This window comes from Chelonia mydas, chromosome 5, assembly GCF_015237465.2.
Source record: "Chelonia mydas isolate rCheMyd1 chromosome 5, rCheMyd1.pri.v2, whole genome shotgun sequence".
NCBI lineage: Eukaryota > Metazoa > Chordata > Testudines > Cheloniidae > Chelonia > Chelonia mydas.
The window spans coordinates 21,884,012-21,904,720 of NC_051245.2; the positions used below are offsets into that span (position 1 = coordinate 21,884,012).

Genomic DNA, 20,709 nt, shown 5'->3' on the forward strand with positions numbered 1-20,709 from the left:
TCCCTGGCACAGCCTAATGAAAGCTTATGGAACAACTAAGTGAGTTTACAGAATAACTCAAGTCATTTTTCTGGTATGAAAGCTTGACAGTTTTTTCCAGTAGAGATGGATACCAGCCTGTTTCTGCTGTTTCATTGTCAGCAAGAAGCATGTGAAGTAGGTGATGGGTTCTGCTCTTAATCTCACATTTCATTACTCAATTTATAGGTTTAAAGAACATGGGGATTTAGAAGGCTGCTCCAATATTTATTTTGCCACTAAACATTCCATGCAAAGACCAGACTTTGGCTTGTATCTTAGTCCACCCGAATGGCAAGTTAGGTTTTGGAACTACTCAAAATGACCTCAGCTGAGAAAGACAACAATGGACTTGGGGGGAGGGTGGGGAATTGTATGTAGGTGTTTTGCCAAGAATCTTGTCCATTATCATAGGGTTTGTTCAGAAGCTATAAGAAACAAGCCCTAATGTTTTACAGTCTCATATTGACACATGACTGGGAAAAGCAGGTATCCTAAAACTCCTGTGCTCTCCTTACCCCAGAGATTCACAGCAGCCATGGACATGTACTATTGGCAGAAAATCTAGAAAACAACCGGCAGCAACACCAGCAACTAGAAAAATGCCTTGACCTGACTGGCCTGTAAGTGCTACGACAATATAAACATGAAATAAGAACCACCACCAAAACACCAAGAGAGAAACAGAATTTCAGTCAGAGGTCTTTCCCCAGCAAGCCCTCAGATCAGAGCCATTCCGAGAGAGAGGCAATATGCACAGAGGCAGGATGTTAGTCACAGTTAATTACAGGTGGACTATAAATCCAGGTGGGTGTCAGGATCCTAACAAGGACAGTCAGAATCAAGGGTCAGAGAAGATTTAAACCTGAGGCCGGGAATAGTGGAGGAGTTTGTAGTCAGGTTCCAGGCCAGGGTCAATATCAAGGACCAGAGTCCAAATCAGGTTTCAGGGTCTGGGTCAGGAGATGAAGTCCAAATCCAGCTGAGGTCAAAGCCAGGAGTTCAGGAACAGGAATGGTTGTGGCAGCTACAGAAAATCCACACTATTGCCTGGACACTTCTTGGAATGCCCTTTGCCTTTATATAGTGCAGCAGGGCCAGCTCTAGGATTTTTGCCTCCCCAAGCAAAAAAATTTTTGGCCGCCCCCGCTTTTTTTTCGTGCTCCCCCCTGGCTCCGCCCCAACTCCGCCCCTTTCCAACCCCTTCCCCAAATCCCCAGCTCCACCTCCTCCCCCGGGCATGCTGTATTTCCCCCCACATTGCTTCCTGCGGCTCCTGCAAGCTCCCACCCTAGCTCACCTCCGCTCTGCCTGCTCCCCTGAACATGCTGCCGCGCCGCTTCTCCCCCCTCCCTCTCAGGCGAGGGAGAGGCAGCATGTTCAGGGGAGCAGGCAGAGCGGAGGTGAGCGAGGGTGGGGGTTGAGCAGAGGAACCACTCGCCACCCCAGCTCACCTCCGCTCCACCACCACCGCCTCCCCCGAGCGCGTCGCCGCTCGGCTTCTCCTCCCTCCCTCCCAGGCTTGCCGCGCGAAACAGCTGTTTCGCGTGGCAAGCCTGGGAGGGAGGGGGGAGAAGCCGAGCGGCGGAGGCGGGGCGGAGGCGAGCTGGGGTAGCAAGGGCACATTTCTAGGGGTGGCATGGCCAGCGCCGGAATGCCGCCCCAGAAATGTGCCGCCCCAAGCACCTGCTTATTTTGCTGGTGCCTAGAGCCGGCCCTGTAGTCCAGGGAGCCAGTCAGCAGCCAGGAGGTCAAATCCCTTGAGGTGAGACTTCCCCTAATTTGTTTCCACTGTGGGCAGTGGAGTGCACCTTATAGTTGCTACTGGGTGGCAGCCTGAAGCTGTCAGTTACCTGGCAGCTCTGCAGGCCTAAGCTCTAGACCCATGGGGCTTTATAATGAATCCTTCTTATCTTTAGTCTAACCCCTATGTGACCCTGTAACAGGGGAAACTGCAGGAGAGAGATAATTTACCAGATACAATTAAATGTTCTACACCGTAGCATGCCGTCTGATACACGCATAACTCCGTCACAAAGAGTACAGTGGGCATAACTAAAAAGCCCATCAAATACCACATAGCTCTGAGTTCCACCACCCAAAATCAGGGCCAACAAAGGGCACTGGACCAAAGGTGTTTTCACAAAGTTCTCCCAATCCCTTGTCATCAGTCACAGGCCCCAGCAGCCAATAATCCCTGCATGTGAAACCTTTGGGTGGGATAGAATTTATTTTTACCACTTCTCTCTTAGTGCTTCCCCACAACTCCTACAGAAAAGCACATGGAGCCCAAGAATTCAGTTGCTGAGGATTTTCAGCAAGGGCTGCCCGGAGTCAACCTCCTCACAACAAAATCCAAACAGAACAAGAGGAATGAACTTAATCCTTAAGTACCAACTTCATAAAGATAAAAAAATAATAATAGTAGCAGCTTAATTTCCACTAAATAAAAAGGCAACTTCATAATCCACATACATTATCTTTACAGTTAATACCTGAATAATACACATGATAACCAAATTAAATCTCAACAGATAAATCCCCATGGAAACACAGGCAGAAGTAACTCAGAGTTCCAAAAGCTTAGGTTGAGTTCACCTGAGTCTCAGAGTCTTTGCTCATCAACTTTATAGAGTCTGCTAAGACAAAAGCACTGCAATAATATCATCCTTCCTCTTGCTGGCAAAAATCTCCAGTTGGAACCCATGTAGAAGCTTTCTCCTCCTCTGCTGGACTGGAATCACTCAGTTTGCTAGTCAGCTAATTAACTGATCAGTACGAAATATGTAAATGAAAAATTACAAATCTGAGAATAGCAAAATATAGATGACTCTTTCCCCATCGTCACATTTAAATGAGAAAAGACTTGGTGAACCAGACTGGCTAAGACAATTTGATTACAACCGTTTGGCTAAAGTCAGATAACATCCAAGGTATACAATGAAAAAGAAAGACATTAGTTTGCCTTCCCCATTTCCCCTTTCTATAACTGAGACTGCCAGAGTTCCTCTGTTGTAAAGTAAACAATATCACTAGCCTGCTGCAAAATGCTTCAGAGTTAGGAGAAAACAGCCTGTTTTCTGCTCTGTGGCTGAGCCTCTCCCAGCCCACTCCTGTCATATGTCCTGTAGGAAAGCAGCTGCCCTGACTACTTGCCCTCAGTGGAGTCTATTGCTCAATAGGCTCCCTGTAGCTTGACTGTGCCCAACACTAACACACCAAATTCCAGAAACATGTGAGCCTTGAATGCTACTTGTGCATTGGCCTAGCAACAATGACCCAGACACAACTCATTCCTCCCCCACGTCTCCTCTCTAGATCTCTTAAAAGAGATGTCTTCCTATTAGGCGTGTTTCATGTGTAGATTACATATATGCACCTCAGAGGAACCAATATGCATAGCTTACATTGCTGTGTGCAGTGTAATGATGTCCCAGGCAGCTGTAACTGGGATCAGAAAATACAGACTAATCTCTTACCAGCACTTCCATGAGTCAAACCTTTATTTGAAGGTACTGTACTGAGAGTGCACTGCACACAGCAACTCCCAGGATCCACCCATCAGTTAGCAATCACCAAGCACATCCAGTGTTTTTCTTAACCAATTTCCAATCTCCACTTGCTCTTGAGACCTTGGATTGCAATAGACTGAAAACTCCACATACACTATACATATTTTAATCAGTGTCCGATTCAGGAAGCTAATTTTGTAACAATTTATAAAAGCACCATCCAAAAATAAAAGGTAAATCAATTAAGTATTTGGAACCAATGATTAATTCAGTTCAAATGTCTGTTGATCTGAATGCTACGGATGTGCCTGAAACATTTCAGATAAACCAGGTGGTGCTGTATCTTAAATGAAGTCACATGGCAAGATTTTCCTACATAGTAAATGCTAATAGGCAGCCACTATTCAAGACCTGAAATTTCACCAAGGATCTCCCTGGCAGTCACTTTCAAAAGGATCATCGCTTATTGCAAAAGGGAGTTTGTTTAATTAATCAATTACTCCATTACTTCCAAAGACATGCTTTAAACAATGGAATAAATTGTTCCATGCTTTTCCGGAGTAAACTCTGCCACATGAAAATATCCATGGTGCAGAACCATTAAAAAAATTAGATCTATAAGACCAGCAGGGTTGAATAATTGTGGGAGAACATTGTCAAGAAGCATAACCGCATGATAGCACAGGAGCCAAAGAAAACAGGTCTGCTCAGGGGCTTTCCTTTGCATAGATGAAAAACAGAAACATCAAAATCAAACCCCACAGGTAGGAGTCTTTCACTACAAACACTTTTCTAATTCCAGGTGGTGTTTATTTTTTCTATCGTTTTTAATAATTTATAGCAGCTTTAGATACGCTAAAGGCACTTAAACATCTGGAATATACTCTGTGATGTTTCATACAGTGATGCACTCTGTGTTGAAAGAGTTGGGTTTGTACAATGAGAATGGTCTTTTAAGTCAGTTTTTACACTGATATTTTCCCTTGACATGTAAAATGTGCTGTAAGACAGTGCCATCTCCTCAGCAATAAGGAAGTGAAAGCTGGGAGCAAACAGATCAAAACTTAAATGCTAACAGAGAAAGAGAAATGTAAACAACTGCTGCCAGTGGCAAAATGGCCACTACTACTCAGCCCCGCAAAATGTACAAAGGACAACCTGGAAAGGCATGATTGGGAAAAGAACCCATGAAAGGACAACCATACACCATGGTGGGGACTGGGAAGTAACCAGGTGTTCCTGGGGAAAAGACTGTTTGGTAACACTGCCTTGCCCACCTCCACTCTATCACAAATGTATTCCATGAAATACATATTAGGTCTGATCTCAGTGCTTTTGAGATCACCTGGTTAGCACGCTCATCAACATGCGTACTTTGCATGTGCACTATTGGATGCATTGACAAAAATTTACACGTTGGAATGTCTGAAAGAGCCAGATACTCAGATATACCATTAGCGTTGTTACAATGCTAAACAGATCCAATAGTTATAACGCGCTCACTATGGATTTAAATGCAAAACATATAATTGTGATGACTAAAAATCAATAGTGCTGCCACAGATTATTGCTCAAATGACAAGTATGAATTCTCCACCATTTCCTACAATTGAAGGTGAAGGGGGAACCGAATGGGGCATTCTGAAGTTACAAATTTGTTACAAATAAAGTTCTGTGTTGGCAGTGAAAACACTACAAAAAAGAAGTCTGTTGTCTGCATTTACTAACTGTAGGGATTGAGCCTACACGGGGCTGAGGGCTCCCAACTTCCATCAAGTCAAACGGGATTTGAGGGTGCTCCGCACTGTTCCCTCTAAGCTGTGCGCGTGCACACAGATCCTAAACCCCGCGCACACGGGGAAACACTGCGCACCCAAAAATTTGCACAGAAGCACAATTTGCACAGAAGAAATTTTTTGCACACACGGCCTGTCAAAAATTTGCACAGAAGACATTTTTTGCACACAGAGCCTGTCAAGAATTAGAGGGAACATTGGTGCTCAGCCACTTTCAGGCCCTTACCAGAGTTCAGTTTGTGGTGGTGAACTCCCAGAATGCACAGAATCTAAGTATGTGTACTGCAAACTGCCTGCATCATTAAGGCTGAGACACAGTATGCCCCGGAATGTACCCCGTCCTCTTCCACTTCAGCTGTAACTTGGGCTTCTGTCTTAAACTTCACACTAGCTGGGACACCTGTGGTCACTGTGGCATTTAGTGCTTGGCTGAAAAAGTGTGACAACGCTGACAGAAGGAAATCAGCATAGCAAAAGTTCAAGCTATTTACACGTACACACCATTTGTGCGGCTGGCCACAGCTGCAGCTTGTCTCCAGACAACGATAAAGTAGGAGTCATGTTTTTAATACCAGAATGTGAGAAGACTTCATATCACCAAGGACAGGAGAAAGTGAACTGCAAAAACACTTCTCCCACGACATTCCTTCTGAGTGATGATTAATGAAAGCACATAGTCAGCTATAGTGCAATTATTGGATATGACATGCCAGCGAAATACATATGTTTGCATAACGAAGGAGAGAGATGAAGGCAGTTTTCCTGAAGGCTATTGAACACAGGACATGGATTAGTAGTAAAAAAGAATAGCGATCATCTATCCTGCGTGCAATTTGGATGCTTATCATCCATCTACTTCATCTTGTTTTAGATCCTTACCACTGAAATATAAGACTAAAGCCATGTCATTTCTCCTCAACTTCATATTTTACTTTGTGACGTAAAACATGTATGTTTCTTTCTTTTGTTTATGTTTAGGTCCCTCCTATAGATTCAAAACATACAAAAAAATCAAGGGATCAAATGATTTTCAAGTCACAGGAGAATTCTGAATAGTATAGCAGACATGAGGCAAAAGCTGGAAATACACCTTAAAATACATTAGCAAGAGTATAACACCACCACTAATACTTCGGTGAAATCCTAAATCTATTACATTTCTTACAGCAGAACTGCACTAATGACTGGGAGAGCTATTGTGAATGATCAAGTAACAACAACCCACCAAAAGCAGCAGTTTTACTCTATTTCAGAATTAGATATGGGTAAAGTGAAAACCTTTTGTCTGAACCACAAACCCAGAATCTTTGGGAACTCTGGTAATGGAATTTAGATTTGAACCTCCATTTCTGGCTGAATTTTTCATTGAGAATAACAAGCTTTTCACAAAAAAAGAAAAGAAAGTTTTGCCAGCTGAGATTCTTCTAAAACCTGTACAGCTCTACCCTAAACTCTAAACCCTACAGGCTTTCTTGTCCCTACGAAAAATAATGACCATAAAGAATATTTCCACATGAAACCCTAGGGAACAAATTATTATACTTCTCTGGAAAACACGATTATTTTCTCTTTACAAAAATGTTTTTGTGCTTGCTTCCAAGAGGTAGGCAGGCAAGCAATATAGCCAATAGAAATAGTGTTTGATATTTAATTTAATATCATATGCTGAGTTTCTGCTTTCTGGCACCATTCACATGTCCATTTTAATTTTGGAAAAGTCCACTAAAGTTAATCATCAGATCCATATGGCACTCTTCTAGTGTGAATTCCAAGCTAAGACACTTTAATTAGGAGTATATTAACTCAATAGGCGTGTGTGTACATGTTAACATTCATCTGCATTCATTAGTACAAATGTTTGTATAAGCATTATGAAATAGTGGCAAACAAATTACGTTTTAAGTGTCCAGAAAATATGGCCTGTATGCAATAAAACAAACATTTTAAACAGGATGTGTTAAGTTTTTCATGTTGGATATTAATGTTGCTGGGATTTTTTATAAATAACATAGTAAAAACAGTAACTAGAAAAACCTTAAAATTCCAAATAAATATTCATATATTTTCCACTGTGCTGCAAAGTGCCACAGATACTTTCCAACACTGCTAAGGTTATCCATTATACACACATCTATTCACACAAACACACACACACCTTTAAATACTAGAAATCACGAAATACCCCAGCAACGGGGTGAATGGTATTTGCTTTAAAAAGCAATAAGATGTATTTTTTTTATTGTCTGTCTCAATCACATCTGAAGAATTCTTGACATGGGCTTTATGAAAACACTGGCTTCCAAGAATGCGTGACTTCAACTAACTAACTGAGTGCCAACAAGAAGTTCTCAATCAAGGAGGATGCTCAAGGATATATTTAAGGCTTAGTTCCTATGCAATTGTTAAGATTAAAAGTTTAGTTCAACATTTATACCTGGTGGTAAGTTTAACTCCATTATCATCAATGGAAATACACCAGAAAATAGTTTACCTCCAATGCCCCTGTATTATGAATACCAGATTTTTGACAATACACCACTGACTGTGAAATTGACATAGTCAATATAGAGAGCAGAAGCTAAAAAGGCAATTACAACAAACCAAAACCTAAAACCCAGCTTCCACCTGGTTCAATATTTCAAACACAAAGTAGGAGACATTTTATTAACTTTTCCCATCACTCTTTAGAATACTGGCATTTTCCAGACTTCCAGCCAAAACAGTAGTAGTGGCATGGTTTTATTTACTATTTAGATTGCAGTAACCTCCAGGCTCTGCTAACCAGGTTCCAAATGCTGTTTGTCCAAATCCAGACATTATCCTTGCACCAAGTACTTTATTACAGGACTCAACCAGATGTCCTCATTCGGTCAAAACTAATGCTGTGTGTTTAACCTCTGCCAGTCAAACCATTCTCCTCTTTTCTTGCTGTAGCAATTGTCCTCCCATTCACTACAGAGATACTGAAAAGTTCCAAAATCTTATTAATTCTATGCAAGCCAGCTCTTCTGGAGGATAATACTGAATCACATGGCACCTGAAATTCTGAGAGTATGTCTACACTGCAGCTGAAAGTAAACCTCCTACCCTGGGGTACACAGATTCATGATAACAAGGTTCACGCTAGCATGCTAAAAACAGCAGTGTGGATGTCGCAGCTCAGGCTGGAGCTCTCCAGACCCCCAACTATCTATGCTTGAGACCCAGAGCTGCAATGTCCACACTGCTATTTTTAGCGCACTAGGTCTGGCCCCTCTTGCATGAGTCTCTCTCTCCAGGCTGGGATAATGGCTCCCAGTTACAGTGCACACGTATTCTGCATGACTCCAAAGACGAGCAGGGCAAATCATTGATTTTTTTGATTTTCTGGCTGTTCCAAAAATGGAATTAAAAAAAATAAATAATTTCAGGCTGAGTGAAATGTTTAGTTTAGGTTTTGAGCTTTTAAAAAATGTTTACTTTTTTTAAACAAAATTAAAGTAAATTTCTAAATGAAAAATCGAAACAGTTTGTTCCAAGAATGTTGAAATTAAACAATTTAATTTTGTCTGATTTTTGGGTTGGGGGAATGTTTCAATTCTACACAAGTTTGTGAAATGTTGTAGTTGAACTGAATCTGCATGTTTCAGCTGAAAAATGTCACCCAACTCTAATTCAAAGGAAAATGTGGGTGAGCAAAAAAACAAAAACCCCAGGATTGGCCCGTGTAAACTGTATTAATATTTTCCCCCTTAATGTTGCAACTTGAGTACTAGAATCCATACTAGTTGGAAGGCTTTTCCAGGTTCTATGCTAAGATTAAAGTTGTGAAGTCAATTTCACTATAAATAGCTGGGATTGCATTGCAAATCACAATGTATAAAAACAGCTTGAGGTTCTTTTACATCAATATAGACAGTTTTACTACACGGAAGTTTAATTAAAGTGGGTTCTACTGCACTTAAGATGTAATATTTAATACAATCAACCAACTCCAACAGAGTGGTGAGATTTTATATTAAGGCTCCAAATATATTCTGAGAACAATATTAACTCTACTGTAGATATATTAATTCGGTCTTATATTTGCCATGTAACCAGATCCAAAGATTGTGTATGAGGGGATGATTGGATAAACTATTCTTGTGAATACCTTATCAAAGCAATCTGTTCAGGAATTATACACAGACTATGGATTTTTGAAAATTTAGTTCTTTTATGCTTTGTGAACATATTTCAACCAGTGGGCTTGTTTATAAATAAAGCTGGCTGAAAACTTTTCAGTTTTCTTTCAGAAAATGCTGTTTTGTCAAACTAGAAATGCTTTGCAGGAATATATCTACTTCAACTAAACTTCTGACAGAAAAAATTCAGAATGATTCAAAATCATTTTGGAGTATTTCATTTTGGTTCTCATTTTATTTTGACTTGTAATAACAAAATCGTTGTTATATTTACATATTTAATACTCGATATTTTATATTCTAACATTTCAGCATTATCATTAAGGGCATAGTGATGTTTATGAATTAAAATGTTTTGGAATTTCCATTCTGCAAAATATTTCAAGATTCTGACTTTCTGCCCTGATTTAAGAGGAAAAGAAATGTCTAAAGATCAGCATTTCCCATGGGTCAGAAATTCCATTTTGTCATCAGCTGTTTTTGTGAACTATTTTTTTTTTTTTTTTGGTGTGTTTCTGTTCATCTAAGTCATGTCGTTCTGGTTCAGCTCCCTGACTGAACAACAGAGGGCCTGCTTTTCAGAGGCACTGAGCACCTGCAGCTCCCACTGACTTCAATTGGCCAGGTGGGTAGAGGTGAGTGACTAGTTGATTTGCTGGATTAGGGGCTGAACTGAAAAATCTAGGGGGGAAATTAGTTGATTTTGAACCACAACTGAATTTCAACTTAACAAAAAATAATTCTTCAGTTTTTTGCCAAATGCAGCTGAAATTCATGATTGTTTTGATGCCCCCCCACCCCAATTTTTTTTGGCAAATTTACTGTTCACCAAAAAAAAATGCACCCTGCTTTACCTGTGGGTGTTCAGCACTTCTGAAAATCAGGGCCTGAAATTTTATAAACAATAATGAGTATTTTAGTGCAAATAGTGAATACCTCTACTTGCACATGAATACCCTTGTTGCCATGGAAATCTGGATGTTTGTATGAAAAACAGCCATTCTCTAAAATTTGTGTGACCAAAAAGAAAATGAAGAGCATCTGTTTTCCGCAGACAATCTGTTCTGTTCCATTTACCCAGGAAATAGAACATGAAATTTTGCTCTGAGCTCAAGCAGCCATTCTTGTCCATTAACTGTTCACAGGGACCTCTTTGGCCAGTTCATGTTTACTGAATTTTTTTAAAAAATACTTTAGTACGTAAAGATCTATTTCCACAATTTCACTTTTTGTCTATAGATGCTTCATCAGCACACTGGAGCATTTTGCAGCCACATACTAGTCTTCACGTTTTTCGTTTCAGGCTGACTTTTAAACCTGGGAGAACAGCAACAGTGAATTAACAAAAAGGTTATTCACTATTGTCCCAAGTCAGATGAGGGAGCAGCAGCTGAATACATATCTCAGGCCTTTGCAATCTTACATATGAAGGGGAAGTATAATTTTAATAAACACTTGCAGAAAAGCAAACTATTCCAGGTCACCTCAGGGTTCTGGGGGTGGCTTTTTTTTTGGCAATGTGTTCAGATTAAGACCTGGAATTAAGTAATTTAGTTAACATGTTTTCATTAAAAAGGTATTAAGCAGTTCAATGCTACCAGCTGTTCATGAAGTTGTACCTTCAACCACTCCAATGTCTCTTTGCATTTAACCAATGTTGGGCACACAACCAAGCTGTAGGCATCCACACTTCACTTTATGATCCACCATCTGATCTGATTCATGGTATGAAATTAATATAACCAATAAGATTTCTGGATAAATCAGTGAAGTAGCTGGATTTTAAGAGGACTGCATAACTGAGTAATGAATTCCATGGTCCAAGTTGAGAGCTTGTCACAAATGGCATTAGGGAAAGAACAGCTCTGGGCAATTGTCCAGGTTTCTTCATCGTCTGAAGCATCAAGTAGTGACTACTTGATGGACCAATCAATAGTCTGATCTGCTAAGTAAGTCCTCTTTTCCTAATGAGGTCTCCATAACTCCCAAGCCATGGCATCAGAAACTAGTATCTGCAGGAAGATTTTTTCTTTTCTACCTGCCCTCACTGAATAGTTGTGGGTCTGATGTGAGATGCAATGCCTCTCTTATCAGTGTTTGCAGAATGAATTTTTGGCTCAGTAATTTTTCTGCATTACAGTACTGCTCGCAATGGAACAAGTCATTGTGCATGCCTACAGGGGAGGCTGGATCTGGTGGTATTGTTCAATTTAACAAATAATCTGATTATAATTATTAACAACAAATCTGGCTTCTAGCCTAAGTGAAAGAGATTTTATCCCAATCTTTACAAAAGGAGAATTTAGTCCAATCTTCCACAAATCTCTTTGTTTCTCAGTCTTCTTTCCTTGTAAGCAGCTGCCTGACAGCAGTGGAGGTGGTGGGTTATCTTGACCTTGTCTCTTTGCATACATATAGCCTCAGCTGCGTAGGTTGCAGGATGCAGTTTGACCTAAGAATTTTCTAAGGTTCAGCCAGTACATCATGCAACAGTGGATTTCTGCTCTGAGAGTTTTAGATCCCTGCTCATTCAGAGCTACATTCAGATAGCCTTACTACCGTTTAGCAGCACCTTACTCCAATGACTTGCAGGTGACTACCTTGTGGAGTAAATCACTACCCAGCGGGACTGAGAGCATTAGAATCTGGTCTCTAACAATCAAAGCAACCACAGAGAATACATAATTCCCCTCTCATTGGGCTATTACTGATGCAATGGGTTTTTTGTAAGTGGATACTTTTTCTAGCACCATATAAAAGAAGCGATGGGAATGAAACAGAGTTGCTAGATTGCAAATGGGCCTGATTAAAAAGGAAACCAAACCCTTGTGCCCTTTCAGGGCTGGGATTGTCTCTTTAATGTGTTTGTACAACACCCAGTACAGTGGGACGCCAAACCCAGTCAGGGTTGTTGGGTGCTACCACAAAATAAATATTTACTGCTACCACTTGGACCAACTCCTGGACTCCTTACTTGCTTTTCTCTTGGTCCTTATATAGGCTGAAGTCTGAATTCAAATTTTGCCTGAACAAAGACTACTAAAAATGGAGGACTAGATTATGGAATTTAGTAGGTGCCTACCAATGTTCTCTAGCATGCATGGAGAACATGCAATTTTCACTGTCGCTTAGAATGAAAAAAACCTGTTCCTTGCAGCATGCCATGCAAAGGATGAGGGGCTGTCACTTCACCTCTTCCCTACCCCTTTCATAGCAATTTGCATCCCTACAGGCAGCAGTTGTCCCTGGACTTTCAAGGGTAGCACTTTGTGGTCTCCTCCCCAACATACATAAAGCAGGCCAGGGACAATCTGGCCTCACATAAGAACTTCAGGATTTAGCCCCACAGGAATAAAGCTTCTTCACTTGTGGAAAGCACAAAAAGTAGAGATGGGCCTTTCATGATCTTAAATACCTCAGTGAAGTTCCCTCTAGGTCTTCTGGTGTTAAAACTACATAATCCCAGAGTTTATAATCTCTCCTCACATGTAACTCCTGCCCGTCTGCTAACCACCTGCATTTACTCCGGCCTGGTCCTGTTCAATCTGAGCCCTAGTAAACGATCATGACCCCATTGTGCTAAGTGCTGTATAAACACAGAACATAGCTTCTCACCAACCAGTATTGCAGTTTCTCCCGTGGGCCAGCAGGAGATGCTGTGTAGCAGACCAGGCCAAATTTGAGTGGCGTTACAAGCCAGTATGTCAGGTTACAAGGCCACTCGTAGAACTTTGGCCTGGCCACCCCTCTGTCATGGCAGCTTCACCAAATCTGCCATCCTAGGCCTATAAGGAGAGGGGCAGCAGGTTGTCATGAACAGCTTCTGTCATTGCTGCCCCTCACGCCCTGCCACCATAAGGAGAGAAAGCAGAAGCGGTGGCTTGGCCAGAGCTGAGGGCAGAGAGAGCCAGCCTGATCCCTGCCCCTGGCCGACAATTGGTGAAACTCCCCCCCCCCCCCCCACACACACACACAAACACGCGCACCCCCATCTCCCCAGGATGGAACCAGCATGCAACCTCCACAACCCCCGGAAGGATAGGACCAACCTGGTGACCCCCTGCCCCCCATTAGCAGCTGCAGCCTCACTGTGGAGGTGGACGCAAGATGCTGATACAACCTCACCACGTTTTTCTGAAATGATGCCCCTGTTTAAGTCCCATTTAAATCAGTGAATGAAGTCAACATGATGTAAGCACCGTGCACAGCTGAACAGGGCTAGACTTTATCACATGCTTAAGTGCACTGCTGAATGTGGGCTGAATTCTTTTTAGGGCAATACCTTTAGTGACTAATATCCACCAGCGAAGCTTGATCAGCCCTGTTCCTACTATTAAGGACAATATTCTGCCTCCCTTACTCAGCTCGATATCTGACTCTATAAGTAGTCTTGCTGAAATCAAAGACACAAATAGTTCCTGCTCCAAGACATTTGTGCGTAGGATGACCAGATTGTCCCGATTTTATAAGGACAGTCCTGATATTTGGGGCTCTTTCTTGTGTAGACTCCTATTACCCCCCACCCCCGTCCTGATTTTTCACACTTGCTGTCTGGTCACTCTACTTGTGTGGGAATTGGGGGTGGGGGGGCAGGAACTAATGTGAAGCCAAAAGCAGACGGAATTTGGAGGAGTTTTTTAAAAAAATGAAGATGACTTAATTCTCATTGGCACTGCAGAATCAGAGCAGTGTCCAACTCTTACCTTGGGTTCAGTCACCTCAGCTTCTTCTTCACACCTGGCTGGCACGATATCCACAGAGTGACCAGAAGCTCCTAGTGAACTCCAGGGACACTCATGGCAGGCGTGTTGGTGTGCTGGTGGGGTGAGGGACGTGTGCATGGAGTGGTGTGGATAAGTGTGTAGGGAAGAGAGAAAAGTGACCACTCCTCTCTGTCCCCTCCCTTGCTGAGCAATGCCCCTCCCTGACATCCTGCGGATTTGACACTGTGCAGAGACTACCGGCGCAAGGACTCAGGCCGGGCAGATGTTTGCTGGGCAGCACCGTGGAGGGGAGGCCAGCCTACCAGCATGTGACCTGCCTGGGGACTACAGCTGCCTAGAGGATAACAATTCCCTTTCACAGCAGCTTCTGAGGTTTCCAGATTTGTTTTGGTTCCACATTGGAATGAAAACAAAACCCTTTGGAAAGAGAATTGTGTCTAAATGTCCCTTTTCAGCTCAGAACTTGAGCTTTTTGATTCAGGACTGTTTTTGGATCCAGGGCTTTGTGGTCACTTCTGGAGAGAAACAGACTCTCCCAGTTTATAGCCGTCTGGGCTATGGCACTGCCTTGGGAGACCCAAAGCTTCAAGTTCATGCTCTGAGCAGTGTCTGATTCATTGTGATCTGGGATGAAAATGCTGCTCTGAATCAGGCAGAGCAGGAAATTAAGCCTGTGTCCTAAACCCCAGCCTATAGTATCTCAGTATCTGTCATAACCAGGGTTATGTTTGGAACAAGCTTCCCCACAGCTATGCTAATGGTCAGATTGTGCAAGCTGCTACTCAAATTGGTGCGCTCTTACTCACATGAGCTGTCATGCTGACGTCAGTAGAACTAAGCGCTCACCAATGGGAGTAGCTTGCACAACCTAATCTTAAATGTCCTCTTTGCTGCCCCCCCCCTTTATCCCCCTTCTCCTGCATAAACTTAAAGTTAAAATAAAGTTGGCGAAGAAGAGAGAAGAACCAGCTTTTTGATAGTAGATTTTGGCATTTTGATGCTTTTACTAATCTCTTTACTGAGCTCTAAAAAGTAATAAAACATCACTACACACAAATAAGTCATTTTCCTTGTTTTTTATGATCTATAGCACCAAATCAGGCTTATGATCAGAACACTGCTGAGTATAATCCAGCTGAGGCAGTATTATTGTAGCTGTCAAGAATTAGTCTTTTTTTTTAGAAGCTGGAACCAATTGCTAGTTACAATGAAAGAGGAATCTCAATACAAATGGCTCAGGATTTCCTGTTATTGCAGATTGATTTTTGTGATGCAGGACTAGTATCCTCCTCCTCACCCCCACCTCCCAATAATTAAACACATGTGAAGTGGCATTCTTTCCAGTCCACAACAATGACTTTCTTGGGGATTGTTTTGACAATGCTTTTAAGTGAAATATTTTTCGTAAGGAAAATTTATATAAATCAGTTTGTTTCTCAAAGTTATGGTTCCACAATGATATCATCTTGCACCAATTTGTTTTTTAAGATGATACATTATTTGAGAAATGTCAAAATGTGTAACTCCCCAAAAAGTTATTTATTTTGATGTGTTTCATGTGGTTGAGATCATTGGGACTTGCTTCCAAACGTACTGTTGGTGCAAAATACTTAAATATAAAATAATAATTATATAAATTATTATAAATAATTTTATAACTTGAGCCTTAACTATATTCTATTGCATTAAACGACAAATATAAGTGTAACTGTGATTCACTCCAACGATATACTATAGTACATTACAACAGTAGATCTCTGCTTAAGCAGTAACACAGTTATAAAATTGTTGTGTTTGATAGGAAAAATTTGCTGTGTTTATTAGTGTCTAGAAATTCACTATGGTTCCAATCTTCCATTTACTTCAATAAATCCTGTGGCAGGAAACTGTGACCCTCTGTTCCTCAGAATAGTACCCTGGAACCCCCATCTTCACTATGGTCAATATTTATTATATGTTTTGTACAAAGCATACCTTGTAAGTAAGATACTACTTTAAAACAGTGATATCACTGTTGAACATTAACAGCCTGTTGGATTGTATATGCTATCATTGTATATGAAGTTATGAAGTTTTGCTATGTTACTGAAATATGTAGTGAGATAGGGAAGACCCACAGCCAGCCTTTCAGGTACAACAATGGAGTAGCCAGACACACTGATGGCTCACTGAAGGGAATCCTCTCTCCCAATGACCATCTCAGAGAAAACATGTGTAAGGGGACTGCTGCCCCTATACTAACATTCAGTGGGGGTGTTTTGGTTGGCTAGCTCCCAGTACTAAAAGGGGAAGGGTCTATGGGAAACCAGGACCCTGAGACTGATAGTCCCCAGGAACAATGGGCAGAGGCCAATGCTCCAGGTCAGCCTGAATGACAGGGCGGGCAGGCTAATCAGGGAGTCAGGAGGCCAGGAAGGTCCTGTCCTCCGTGTGAGCTGGTTTTGCCTGGGTCAGACAGAGAGGGGCCAAGCTAAGGAGAAAGCAGGGGCCCAAGCTGAGCTGGGGAGCAGAGCTGGGCCAGATCCAGAGGGACCAGAAAAGCAGCCCAGAGAGAGCAGACCCTGTCCTGGGAGCAGAGCTGCAGCCCCAAAGCCAGAGGCACAGCCCAGAGAGAGCAGATTTGCCCTGGGAGCAGAGCTGCAGCAACCAGAGCCAGAGGGGCCAGAAAAGCAGCCCACGAAGCAGGTCAGTGCTAGGAGCAGAGTCACAGAAGCAGCCTGCAGAGCAGACCTGCCCTGGGAGCAGAGCTGTAGCAACCAGAGCCAGAGGGGCCAAAGCAGCAGCCCAGGGAGCTGGAGGCAGAGCAGCAACAGCACTGAGACAGAGTGATGGAGCTGAAGCAGTCTGGAGCTGGGAGCAGGGAGCAGTGAGCAGCTGGGGAGCGCGAGGGGGACCCTGGGCAGCGGGCCCAGCACAGGGAGACGCCTCAGCAAAGAGGCTCTGCAGGCCAGGCTTGGATCGTAACCCCGACAGGGCGGGGGCGACACTGGGAAGAAGGGTCCTACCACTTAGAGCCTGAGAGCATGTGGCCACCACCAGAGCAAGTGTCCAACCCACAGCATCCCTACAGCACAGCCAGGGCCTGAGAAGAAGGCCTGGGACTTACAAGGAACAGACTGTGAACTGCCCTGACATTCCAGAGACACTGTTTGTAATGTTCCCTGCCACAGAGCAGGGTGATGTGTTTCCTTTAACCTTTCCCATTTTTCCTTATTCTTTTTAAAATTAATTGTTGATTAAATAACTTGCATTTGCTTTAAATTGTATGTAATGGTCAGTGGGTCAGAGAAGTGCCCAGTGCAGAGAGAGTACCCCGGAGTGGGGACACCCTAGCCCCTGTCCTAGGTGACCGCAGCAGGGTTGGGAGGGTCAAGCCTCCCAGGAATCCTGGGCCCAGCCTTGTTGGGGTTACAAGGACCATGCCAGACAGGAGAGTGGAAGGGGAGTCCTCAAGGGCAGGGAGGCCACTGGGTAAAGGAAGTGGGAGCGAGGACTCAGATCCTTTCACTAGCCCACTTCACCGGGGTAGTACAGAAGCCAGGAAAGTTCCCCACAATAGCGGGACTATTCCCCCGCTTACACATGTATGCAGTGGAGACTGCTTGACCCACATCATAGTGAAGGACCTTTTCAGCAAGCTAGAAGAAACTATAAGCAGGTGAAGTGACATTATGACTTGGCCTCACTCCCTCCCCTCTCTCCCCGGAAGAAAAATTTGGAGGACAAAGACTTTGAACTGGAGAGGGAGGTCCCGGGCTGGAGGAGACTCCCAGCCTGTGTAATGAGGAACTATACCATCTGTCAGGGTGAGACACTGCTCGATTCAAATCCTGTTTAACTTTTAGAACTCAGACTGAGTTTACTTTTATTTCTTAGGTAACCAGCTTTGATCTCTACATTTGCTACTTATAATAATTTAAAATCTATCTTTTTGTAGTTAATAAATCTGTTTTATATTTTACCTAAAATTGGTTTCAGTGCTTGGGAAATCTCAACTCAGTTTACAAAGGCTAGTGTGTGTCCTCTCCACATGGAGGGAGGGGCGGACTGGGTAATGAACTTACACTGGTCAGGCTTCTGACCAGGGCAAGACGGTACAGTTCTGGGGTGCAAGGCTGGGGAGCTGAGGGGAATTGGCTGGAGCCTCTCTATTGTTGGTTCATGAGTGGCTGGAAAAAGCATTCATGTTACTCATTTGGGTGCGTCCCTGCCTGTGGATGTCTATGTAAGTGCAGCACCTGTCAAAGGTTTGTAGCTAGACATCATCATCACAGAGTGAGAGGGATACCCCAGGTTGGTGGGACAGAGGGCTCAGCGGCTTCATACTGGGAACCCCATCACAGAAATGCACTGTCAAGAACAATATTTTCTAAAACATAGTGCTGTGACCACTACAGTAACAAAACAATTTCAACTGAAAGAGAAAACTTAAGACCAGAGTCTATGGATTTGTACTAACATCAAGCAGCCAACCCACTCTGCAATAGCCCACCAAGTGCTATTCAATGTGAATAAGGCCTGTAGTAATTCGGGTCCAATTTTACAAGGTGCAGAGCATCCTTGTTTCAGTGGAAGCTGGGTGTGCTCAGCATCTCACAGAATCAAGGCCCTAAAGTCTCTTGGGTCTCCATCTTTATGTTACAGCCAAAATTAAATGCACCCCAGTTTGGTCTAGCGCACATTTGCTGGGCTTAAGTAGAAGTCCATCCCCCCTTGGGCACAGGGAAGAGGCGTGTGTGAAAGGAAATCTATTAAGCAGTTTCATAACAACACTAATGGGAAATGACCACGCACCCCACACTCCAAAAGAGGATACGCTTCTTTGGCCTCCTTCCCACCAGGAAATGGTGGTGTGCAGTAAAGAGGCATCAGACATCTGAAGCCTGAAGTGAGCTCTTTGTATGTTCATTTTTCATTTTTATTAAATGTGGGATAACATATCTTTTGTTACTTCCACTGAGGCAATTCATTTGCATCCACAGTGGCTTCAAGTAAAGGCAGGACTTTGTTTTTACCTTGGCCAAGCTTTTCAACCCCCGACCCCTGCTTTTCAGTTTCTTTTGGTGCCAAATGATGAATGTTCACTCAGGCTTCAACGTACACCTCCAAGTTTACAAGGACCTGTTTGTAAAAATCGCCACGCTGTCTTCTGAGAATTGTTCACAAAAGCAGATCTCCCCCCTGGGGATTACATGGTACCTTTGAAGACTGCTTGCCTGCATTTCTGCTCTTTATTTGACAAGGTATTGTAGCTTTCTGAAATGACAGAGTGCTCGGTGTTGCTGAAAAATTTATGGACCAATTTATTATTATTTATTCCTTTTACATAACAAAACACCTAGCTTTCACCTGGCAGTTTTCATCCAGACATCTCAAAGTGCTTTGCAAAGGCAGTATCGTTATCCCTATCTTATGCATGGGAAAACTGAGGCACATAACAGTGAAGTGACTCGCCTAGTGACACCAAGCTGGCCAGTGGCTGAGCCAGGGATAGAACCCAGGTGTCTTGAGTCCAAGGGTACGTCTACACTGCAGCTGGGAGGTAGAATTCCCAGCTCAGGTAGCAGTACATGTGCTAGCTCTCCTGGAACTAGCTCAGGATAGCAGCATGGCCACAGAGACCCCAGTGGGTGGCTCAAGTCACCAAATGTGCCACAACGACAATCCTGCTATTTTTAGCCTGCTAGCTTGATCCAAGATTATACCTTCCAGCTACTGTGTGAACATACCTCTAGCCCGCTGTCCCATTCATTGAACCAAACTCCCTTCCTCCCCCAGAGATGCGCATGGCGTTTTACATAACAAATATAAACAGAGCTGGGCCGGTTTCAGAGTAACAGCCGTGTTAGTCTGTATTCACAAAAAGAAAAGGAGTACTTGTGGCACCTTAGAGACTAACCAATTTATTTGAGCATAAGCTTTTGTGAGCTACAGCCTACTTCATCGGATGCATACTGTGGAAAGTACAGAAGATCTTTTTATACACACAAACCATGAAAAAATGGGTGTTTACCACTACAAAAAGGTTTTCTCTCCCCCCACCCCACTCTCCTGCTGGTAATAGCTTATCTAAAGTGATCACTCTCCTTACAATGTGTATGATAATCAAGGTGGGCCATTTCCAGCACAAATCCAGGGTTTAACAAGAACGTCGGGGGTGGGGGGTGGAGCTGTAGCTCATGAAAGCTTATGCTCAAATAAATTGGTTAGTCTCTAAGGTGCCACAAGTACTCCTTTTTTTAGAGCTGGGCTGGTTTGTCAAAAGTGCTGAGTGCTTGTATCTCCTAAGACATCAACAGGAAGTGCGAGTGATCACTTCTGAAAACTCAGACCCTGAGTTCCTGTCAGCTTACAATCAAATACAGAGGTTTACAAACTGTGCGGTGCAACCTGTAGGGGGGTGAGGAGAAACATTCAGGGTGGCACAGCTGGGGCTGGGGTCTGGGCCAGCCACCCCGGGGAGGGAGCGCCACCCAGCTCTGCTCCTGGCCCTGGG

At 43.1% G+C, this 20,709-nt stretch overlaps 1 protein-coding gene across 1 annotated transcript in view; it reads right to left on the reverse strand.

Annotated features, from left to right (window-relative positions):
* Window positions 1-20,709, reverse strand: part of CCBE1 (collagen and calcium binding EGF domains 1) — a 189,169-nt gene that overhangs the window by 88,228 nt on the left and 80,232 nt on the right. The gene's annotated exons all lie outside the window — the stretch shown is intronic.